Source organism: Diadema antillarum, unplaced genomic scaffold (genome assembly GCF_040938485.1).
Source record: "Diadema antillarum isolate AM-2024a unplaced genomic scaffold, OU_Dant_1.0 scf00000022, whole genome shotgun sequence".
Taxonomy (NCBI): Eukaryota; Metazoa; Echinodermata; class Echinoidea; order Diadematoida; family Diadematidae; genus Diadema; species Diadema antillarum.
This window is the reverse complement of record NW_027270911.1, coordinates 715,725-726,688: the sequence shown is the minus strand read 5'-3', so window position 1 is coordinate 726,688 and position 10,964 is coordinate 715,725.

The window sequence follows — 10,964 nt, the reverse complement described above, 5'->3', positions numbered from 1 at the left end:
ATAAATGCCTGTCATGAAAAGTTAAATCATGATCATCAAATATGACTTGACTCTAATGCAGAATGATTGTTTTTATGCCTCCGCCCGAAGGGTGCCAGAGGCATTATGTTTTTTTTTTAAGATATTATGATGGTAATAATGTGTTCTTGTGCTTGTCTGTTTTCATCAGCACTCTATTCATTCAAGGATTCCCGTGGTATTTCCATTATGCGTGTTTATGAATGTGTGTTTGTTGCTACTCTGTAACTTACTGGGAGCCTTTGATAATTTATAAAATCAGTAGTGGTGATCAAAGAAATATGTAGCTATTCTTGAGACATTGTATGATTATTATGACATTTTCTCCATAACCAAAATTGCAAAACTAGGATACAAGGTAGAATTGTTGTTGTTATTGTTTTAGATAGATGCCTTTTTATTTATTTATTTATTTATTTTTTTTATTTTTTTTTTTTGGGGGGGGGGGTTAGGAAGAGGGGCAAAAGATGGAAAAATGCAGTAAAAAGCAATCATGATTTACGTTTGTTTCCGTACATTGATTTCTACTGTGCAGGTATACAGGCCAAACTATTTGCAAACTTTGTGGTCACCAAAGCAACAGACCAATTTGTAGTTCTTATTTTTTATCTGAAGGGCTTTTCACACTGGGCTTGGTAGAGCGGCTTGGTAGAGCTGCGTAGCGACTTTGCCGAGCTTACACGACCTTACGCTGTGCTTATGCCATTCATTGTAACAATACACAGGGAGCAATGAAAAAGGGGTACGCAGGGTACTCAAAATAATCAAACGTGTCTAATTTTTCTGCATAACTCTGATGGGGAGCACATGATGGAAAAATGTGCAGTTGATGTGCAAGTCTATGCGACACTGGGCTGCTATATGCCATGCATATGCAATTGTACACAACACTATGCCACTGTCAGCCAATGCCTATGCAATAGTGTGCTAACTTACGCCAATCTGATGAGAAATCTTTCAAGCTGGTTCTAAGAACATATCCAAACACTTCTTTTTCTCATTCTTGCGATTGCTCGCTTTTGTCAAAAAATTTTCATGGGTATACAACGGCCTATTTTTGGCATTGTCATTGTGCAATGATTAATGGGAAAGCCCCTTCTCTGAGAAAAGAAATTTGCAAAGCAAATAAAGTGAAAATCATCTTTTAGAGAAATTCATACATAAGCTATATGTGATTAAGGGAGCTTTAAAAAAAAATGCCACATAAGCAACAGCTGTGGTCTATGCTTGTTTTAACTGTCTTTTTAATATTATAATGTGAATGAGTTTTATTTTTGCCACATATTGGTATTTTTATTTGTGAATAACCACGAACACAGCCCTCAGCTAGGTTTACCAAAAATTAAAACACAGTGACTTTCGTATAATGTGAATCAAGCTACGTGATCAGACATTGCCAAAAGGTTATGCTTGTGTTTGTCATATATAGTATGTGCTTATGATCTTGATATGATCCATTTCAATGTCTTACATTAAAGGTGCAATTATTGTTAAAGCATATTTTGAAGGATGTGCTGTAAATTATATTAATTTTATACAGTATTGTCTCTGTGATAGTTTTAAGAGCGATTCCAATAGATTGAAAAATCATTCACAAGGTTGTGAAACTATAAATCATGTAACAAAGGATGCTATGTTGCAGAAGGACTTTTTGTATTTTTTCAATGGGTACGATGTCTTAGAAATTGTCGAGAGCAAGCTTGTGTGAGAACTACATGTACCTAGAGTTCCAGTTGGCGTTGTTGGCTCTGCAAAGCAGTTGAAAAGGGTAGAAAAATATAATTATGAATTTTTATGTTTTTTATGCGATATAATTTTTGCCATCAAGTCTACCTCTAATAGTAATTTTGTAAGCAGTCTGAACATTTTTTTTTTTTTTGGGGGGGGATGGGAGTTAGAAAACAGCAACAGCTGTTAAGTTGGTTTAAATTTCCATGGTGCATCGTTCACACATTTCATGCTGAGTATTGGGTGTCATGTGTATGAAATACAAGGAAAATCACCATATGTTGGTTGCAATGTGCTAACAATGATATTTGAGAGTTAGCAGAGGATGGTTGCTTATTCACTGCTTTACATGGACATACTTGCATACAATATACCTTGATAGGTAATTTGTCACCTTCCCACCCAGTGGAAGGGCCCCAAGGCCTGTGTGCTGGAAAAATCACAAAATCGATGACCATTAGATTTTCTTGGGGTAATTTGTAGCCATAATTTGTAGCCAGAAATAGAACAGATGAAAAGCATAATCCTGAGACAAGCAAACTATGGAGAGACTGGAATACCATGTAGGCCTGAAGCTACAACTGCAGAAAGTAGCTATGCAGCTGTTGTTTTCTGATTTAATTCACTGTATACGCCGAATATTTCGCGAGGTTTTTATTTTTGCGAATTTCATGAGTCGGGTGCTATTCGCGAAATTAAAGACACGCGCAAATATTGATTCTGATCCCAATGTGAATGTGACGTATGCGTGTACACCTCTCCGTTTAGTACAGGACTCCACTATCGCCAATTTAATCACTTGCGAAATCATCGCGAAGTCCTGATTCGCGAAAATTTAGACTCGCGAAATATATGGCGTATACAGTATGTCAGGTGCAAGACATGATTATGTCATAAAACTATCGTGGTGTACCTGGATGCTCTTTTTAGTTTGTAGCTCACCTGAGCCAAAAGCAAAAGGAATAACTACACCTTAGTTTGTTTTGGACTCGAGATAGACATTTTGATCCGCAAAGTCAGATTTTTATCGACCTGGTAAGAAACCCTCCAAGCTGGTACGTGTACCTCTACCTACGGTATTCAAGGAAAAGATAACAGCTTCCATGGCAGTTCCAGGGATGACCGCATTGATGCAATTAAAAGCTGCCATCAGTTTTCAAAGTGTTCAACTTTGGCAAGAATCATTCTCGGGGATGGGAAATGAGGAGTCGTTGGAAAGCGACATGGGGTCCCCATGGGGGTCTCGTAATTACCCCGTAAGCCCACGGGTTACTATCTGGAGAGTTCTATGCACACTGTATGGTGGGTAAATCTGAATCTTGAGGGGAATACAGTAAGATTCACTAGAGAAATCAACTCTCTGCGTGGCGATCGGTTTAAAGAATGATTTGTGTAGTGCATCAGCTGGGCATGGCCTTTGCAAGATGTAGTGTGGCCCAAAACATTGATATTCTGCATTATTGTTATCAATGTCTTTGTGTAGTGCCAATGTCTCAGATTTGTTGGTAAAGCTCTCCTCAGTCTTGTCAAGGTCAGTGGTGCTCATGTGTCCTGATTACATAGATATATGTCGACAGTATAAGTAAGGGTAGTGTACCACTTTCTAGATTGTAGTAGCTGTGATGCGTAGCTTTGCAAGTATTGAGTCAAAGATGGAAAGCAAATAGGTAGATTGGAATGAATTCAAATGTATTATGATCTTCTGTGAGAAGTCTTTGGACTATGTTTCTTATATTTCTTTCCTGTGTTTTGTGCCTTTTCTTCTGGACTCCAGAAATACTATTGAAATAAATATAAAATTAGAATAGACACTCCATATCAAAATCAAACAAAGTCATCCATGGAAAAAAAACAACAACAAAGGAATAAAAGATAATCCAGACTCGAAAAGAGACCCCATTTCAAAATCCACGACAAAGTCATCCATTATATTTGAAGAGGAGCATGAAAAAAATGGTTGAAAGTGGTCAGTAAATTCCCAGAGATGGATGTAAGTATGGTGGTCAGGTGGACTGTCCACTGTGCTTTCAGTGACAAAGGTCAGAGGTCAGGGCCAGCTGTGGCACTTGAATGTGTAATTGAGCAAGACAAATTATCCATGGGTGTGTTCGAGCGCTCTCCTAAGACGAACTGTACTGTATGGTACCCACGCCAGAGGAGCGCTCGAACGCTCCTAAAGTGTACCGTACCATACTGTACCAAACCAAAAGTGGACCACATCCTGATGTGCTCCAAAAGGGTACCGAAAGTGTACCAAAAGTTTGCATGTGAAAATGCGCATAACATACACATACGTGATATTCAAAGAGTTCATTCTCTTTGTTTGGGACATCTAAGTAGTTCAAGCGCGTCAGGTGAATGACCCTCTTGCTACAAAATGCGTGACCTCTTCTAAACATAACGCTCCAAATCTGGCACAGTTCAGTACGGTACGCTTTGGTTCAGTTTGCTTTTGTTTGCTTTAGAGTACTCGAACACACCCCATGGTGCACCCAGTGAAGATGGCGTTTGATTATTAAATCTAAGAGGGTACCTGGTGGGAAGCTGTTAGTATGGAGTTGCAGCTTGGTGTGAGTGTACCTCGGGGGGGGGGGGGGGGGGGGGGGGGGGGTGATAGTGCAAGTGTCTTGTTTATGTCGATATATTCCATTTATGCTGGTAATGGTATGTTGGAAAGTGCTTTGAGCACCACTTAAAAGGTGCCAAAATCTAAAATGAAAAAAAAAAAATCATCATAAGTGTGATTATGATTGTGAAATGTGCCAGACAAGCTTTTGAAGCATAAGCCGATCTGTTGTTACTATAACCTTGATGTTTTGTGATGATTGGATAACATGTGTAAAATGTTTTACTTGATGTATATTTTTTCGCATGATGTTTGTATAATTTTCTGTTCTATGGATGGTGGATAAACCAACATGCAATATATCTACAATGTAGCTGCACCGACTCTTGGTCTCTCATTTGTGGTACATAGTGGAACCTTGTTACATCGAGGACCTGAAAACCCCTGACAATTACTTTGTTATATCAAGTTTCTCACAATATCAGGGAACAACAACCAAATAAATGAATAAATGAATAAAAATGAAGAGTTAGTAGTGACGAAATCACATCGTTATAGGAGGGTTTTGGTATCTAATCTCTTTATAACGAGGTTCCACTTTTTGTATTCGTCAAAGATGATGTGGGTCTTCGAACTGGAGTGGAATCCAACATGAAACCAACACAACTGGTCCTCTATTTCTCTCTCTGGAAAAAAAAAAAGGTCGGTTCTCATTTAGAAATATCTCATTACAAATCATAATGTACTTAGCCCTTCCGTTAAGAAATTACTGCTATAACGCAAGGAAAACAGTGTGAGACATAGGCCGCCATGATGCGCATGTTGTGCTGTGGGAGTAAGCAGTCTGCTGCGAGTAGCTGACATACCAATAGCCCTGGCACACTGGACGTACAATGTACATTTTGCATCTACTGTAGCTGTTATATAGAGCAGTAGGTACAATATACAAAATTGCACATGTAATATTAGCATAACACAGCAAATCGTCACAGCTTTTTATCGTGCTGACCCATTGAGGATGGACTGATCTTGCTGTAACATGTATTTCTCATAGACACCTGCCCAAGTATTATCAGGACTCGTCTTCAACGGGTTAAATTAGAAGGAACAAAATTGCGAAACGGTGTGTGATTTCTCTAGCGATGGATTGGATGGCTATGTACATGCAATTCACTGTAATGTCATGATTTTACTAATGTCGCAAAATTTTCACAATTGGTTTGAACTGCCCTTTTGTCATGAAATGGTTGGTTTCAAGAAATTTTTGTGTCATCCACAAGTCTTAGAGGACACGAAAAAATAGTTAAAAAATACTGAAATTTGTACTTCAAAGAGCACAAAGATTTAGATGCACTGTTCCTTCCTGCTGCTGTGAATTGTTTCAATCAATCTTTGAGGTACAAGTGTATGATAAAATGAATGAATGGATCAGAAAGAAAAAGATAAATTCAATTTCAAATAAGACTTTATTTAGGGTCTTTCTGGTACATGAAAAATTCTTGTCATTGATACAAAATAGTTCTTTTTGTTGATGAATACAAAGTCTGCATACAGTAATACTTATAAAAAAAAAGCCTCAGATATCAGGATATAATTATTTACTTTAGTACATTCCTTAATTCACACAAAACAGTATTTGTGCATACTCGATTCACATTTTGTGGTATTTTGATATATTGTATACGGCGAATATTTCGCGAGGTTTTTATTTTCGCGAATTTCGCGAGTCAGGTGCTATTCGCAAAATTAAAGACACGCGAAAATATTGACTGATCCCGATGTGAATGTGACATATGCGTGTACATTTCTCTGTTCAGTACAGGACTCCATTATCGCGAATTCAACCACTCACGAAATCATCGGGAATTCCTGATCCACGAAAATTTAGACTCGCGAAATATATGGCGTATACAGTAATATACAGTGCATGATATGACAACATGGGAAGTGAATTGTCAAGCCACGGCACTGTTTGATACACACAACATCCAGTTTGACGGATAAGTTGTACAATAGATTTGATCAAAGACCGGGACAGCTCCAATACCCGATGTTGGTCTGACACAAGAGTCACTAGTGCATACTGGTACAAAAATATGTTTAAGCTTCAACAAGGAATTTGTTCCTTGATGTCAAACATCCTGCTATTAAGTGCTTGAGTAAAATATTTGTACAGATATATAGCCACATAACATTCCACTTCGCACTGTCATCTGGAATGTTCTTCAGGCTGAGAAAACACAAATGAAGGCAAGACATACATGCCTTAAAAGTCTATCTTTTAACTTTCAATAACTTTGCTCCTTTGCAATCAAAGTTTCGGCTTAGACGGAATTTGCATCACATATGTATCCAGTCACATCGGTTTGAACAACTGGTGACATGTGTTAAAAAACAAAGCAAAACAATTTTACATTTTCACAGGCAAATACTTGAACAAATGCACGCTGTCTATTCAGATGACAGAGAATATTCTACAATGGTGGCATTTCATCACATTAATGAGTTTCTATTTGATAATTCACAGCAAACATAGTGATAAACTTCCACATCAAGAAAAAAAAAGTAGACACATGTAATAGCCATAAAAGTTGACTGAAGGAATAATCACAATAGACCATAGTTGGTAAATTCATTCATAATTTAGGAATCGTATGCAATGCAGTTTTAAACCACTGATATTACACACAGCACACTATATATGACAACTTTATAATACAGTCATTTTAAAAATCGATTCACATGAAATTTCATACAATTATTTCAGTGTCAATTCAAATACTCATTGATATTAAATAGTCTAAAAATCACACCTTCAGCACTTGTAAGGAGGCACAGAAACTTTGAGTAATTCATCAAAAGTTAATGTACAGTAGAGCATTATGCCATAATACACTCCACAACTTTGATATGAGATAAAATAATTAAGCTTAGCACACAGATGGAGCTCAACATGCTTGATGGTTTTCCATTTACAAGTGCTGGCAAATAACAGAGCAATGATAAATTAAATGAATCACATCTCCATTGATTAAACAAATCTGAATGAATGTACAATATATACATTAATTGATACTGAATAGCAGATGTTTGAACGTGTGATCCTAGAAATGGACAAAATCCAGTTGAACATACTTATGTATCGAACATAAATTCCTTATTCCCCAATATCTTTTTAAATTTCCCTTACCCTCTATCTTTCTCCCTCTCTCTCTCCCTCTCTCCTCTATCCACATCTAATACCAAATATTTTTGTCTTCCTCTGACACTATTTAACTGCACCATGTAAAACTGGAATGAAAACAAAAGACGCTTTGAACTATAGACACCAGTGTAATGCAGGAGGGAATATGAAAATGCAACTAAAACTGACCAAATGATATACTGACTGATGATGACACTTTGTACAGGTGGAAATGTATCAGCACTTGCAATTTTTTTAAACATGCAGTTGGAAAGTTGGACATGCGATGTAAAAATGCAAAGAATGATAGTGTCGCCAAAAATTATCGTTGTACTTCATAATCCTCCATATTAGAGGATTTCCTATTATGTACAATTTATCACATTTAATTTGGCTTTAGAGCAAGCCTTGTCAGATTTGACTTCAGCATGCATAATTACATGTACTGTATATGTCAATATATTCTGACAATCTCATTGCCGAATTTCACTTCAAAAGAAATTAAAAAATACCCACGTTTCTAGTTCAAGACCAGTTGCATACTCAAATTGCATTTCCCCCAAATTACTGTATAAAACATATTATACTTCTCAACATTCCATGAAATTTCAAACCATCAGTTTCTACATAGCACTAGGTCAGTATCTTATAAAGATTTTCAATTTTCCTTTTCTTTCATGGATTAAAAAATATATAAATGTTACAGTCATCATTCCTTCTTTTTTTAATACCTGAAACAACATGGTATCAACGAATGTCCATTTCATCATCTTGTAAACTGTCAGTGCTGCATCCATTCTCTCTGAGGTAAGACATGATGTTTTCTTGTTTTGCTTTTTCTTTCTTTTGCTTGTATGTACATTGTATAGATAGATGTTTCTGCCAATATTGGGCTTAATAAACCTGTCTTTACTTCAGAACAAAAACAACAACAGGAAAGTATTAGAGGTCTTTTAAGATGGGAGTTGATGATCCTCCATCTGCATAAAAAAATGAAATCATATGAAGTATGATAATGTTTGAACAAAACACAAAATCAACACGGTATACACTGTGCTCTTTTATTGTTCTTTTGTTCTTTTTTTAAAAAATACATCCACTGCAAAGAATTTGATCTCCCATCAATATGCAGGAAATCTGGAAGAGGGCAAATACAAATATACATAGCGGCCTTGAGATGGCAAAACAATGTATGTCAAAAATTCATGAAAATTGACTTACAGTGTAGTCACATATTTCAGCCTATTTTAGTATAATCCAAGTCTTGACCAAGTCTTGAAATCAGAACCCATTCCGTTACTGAGATATGATGCTCCCTCCCAGTGGGAATTGTTCAAATTTTGTCGGCAAAACAACATAAGCGGCGATATGCTTGCCTCTGCTCAACACACGTCGGGCATGGACTTGGCAAAACAACGTATCTACATGTTTACGCAGTAATAGGCTGCGCGCGCCTACAGAAGCGAGCGCATAGTGACGTTGTAGGACATTATATGCATGCCAGTGATCGAGACTTACATTGTTTTGCCATATCAATGGCAACAGCGTGGTTATGTTGAGACGGCAAAACAATGTATGTTTTCATTAAATGCAAATTATTAAAAAAATACAGGTTCTCGTGAAAACAATTTGCATTCACTGTATTACTGATACTGTTGGTCCTTCTAGGGTAAGATATGAAGTGTTTAACGGAAACAGAAAAAGAGCTGTAGGTTTGCGAAACTTCAAATTCGATTTGCTGGAAATGATGTTGGATGTAGATACTTTGTTTTGCCATCTCAAGGCCGACAGACAGTGCAAACATGACTGTCATATTGTTGCATTAACATTCCGCATCTTGGTTTCAGTGTTTTCCGATGCTTCTCAAAAGGGAGCACCTCCCTTCGTAATGGTATACCTGGGCCCCATTTCATAAAAAGTTGATATGATAGCAACTCTTGCTGGAATGGCAATTGTCATGGTAATGACAAGAATCCAGCTTCCTGATTGGCTGTTGCTATGGGAAATTGCCATTCTAGCAAGAGTTGCTATCCTAACATCTTTTATGAAATGGGGCCCTGGAGAGTCTCTCACAACCAAACACACATCATACCTCTATCCCATCACATGTATCAATCCTGTATTCAAGGCACTAAACATATTGCTCAGTATGTACAACAAGACCACAACAATCACAGCTTGAAGACTACATTCATTCTACAATACTGTAAACGTCAATATTTTCGCGCGATTAATTTTTCGCGCTGAGCGGCTCGAAAACGTATTCGCGGGTTCTTAAATTCGCGCTCCGCAGCAGGTTACTTTACTGTAGTACACATTCACTGCTTTCATCCAAAGCCTCTGCTACATAGCTTGCTATGCCAGCGTACGACAAGCGACGTAGCGAGCGGCTCGACTGCGAGTACAAGCACTCAAATACGTAGTACAGCTGTGACTCTAGTACCGTAGTCACCGGGGACTGTAGCATCGATGCGTGCGGTGCACACATGCATTCTACAGTACACAGCAATCTAGGGTATCGCCTCTTCGCACAGTACTAGTAGCGTAAACATGCCTGTACATTGTACTACGTAGCAGTATCATCGATGAAGCGCACACAATTCATCCCGTTCAAAATGTGCGTAGAAAATTGTGAAGATATATTCGCGCGTTTTTTAATTCGCGCTAGCCGAGCGTAGCGCGAAATCCGCGAAAATTTCCACGTTTACAGTACTCTAAATCCCAAACAGAGAATCAGTCTCTGTGAACAATCTGGAACATCAACTTGGCCTCAAACTTCGCTTTAACCCACCTGTAAACTTGAATACATGGTAAATGCACTGCATAACGAGACTGTGAGTATGTCTACCTGGAAGTTGCAAGAAGAAATCTTGGAATAGTTTTTAGATAGATAGGTAAGCAGCTAAAACATGGAAGGCTACGTATAATACCTCAGCTGAGAAGAGCCCCTCCCACCAGCTTGCTTGAGGATACAAGCGAAAATGTTAGTCTTCATCTTTTCAGCCTGTAATCTGTGGCATAGCTGCCCAGTCTTGATAGGCATCACACACTTAAATTTTGTGGAGAGATACACATGCACCCACCAAATGCTGGATTTGGACATTGTGAACACTTCTATTCTGCTCAGAGTTTAGTTGCAATATACCCATCCCACTACTCCAAGAAATTCCATCACTCATCTCACAAAACCCCTTTTACTACCACCACAAATGGGGGTAAGGCTTTCTTCACCAAAACATTTGAAAATGGCACACTGCATTCCCTTGAACAATTTTTTTTTTGTGTGTGTGTGTGTATGTCTTTAAAAACAACAACTTGGCAAATACAATGTTTGTGTTGACTGGTCATGTATGTCATTACAGTTCATTTCTGTAAGATGTCCACAGAAGTCTTCTGTAAATTCTGGTGGACGCAAATCCACAAGGAGTGAACATAACCATCACGTTCCCAAACACGCCATGACGGATA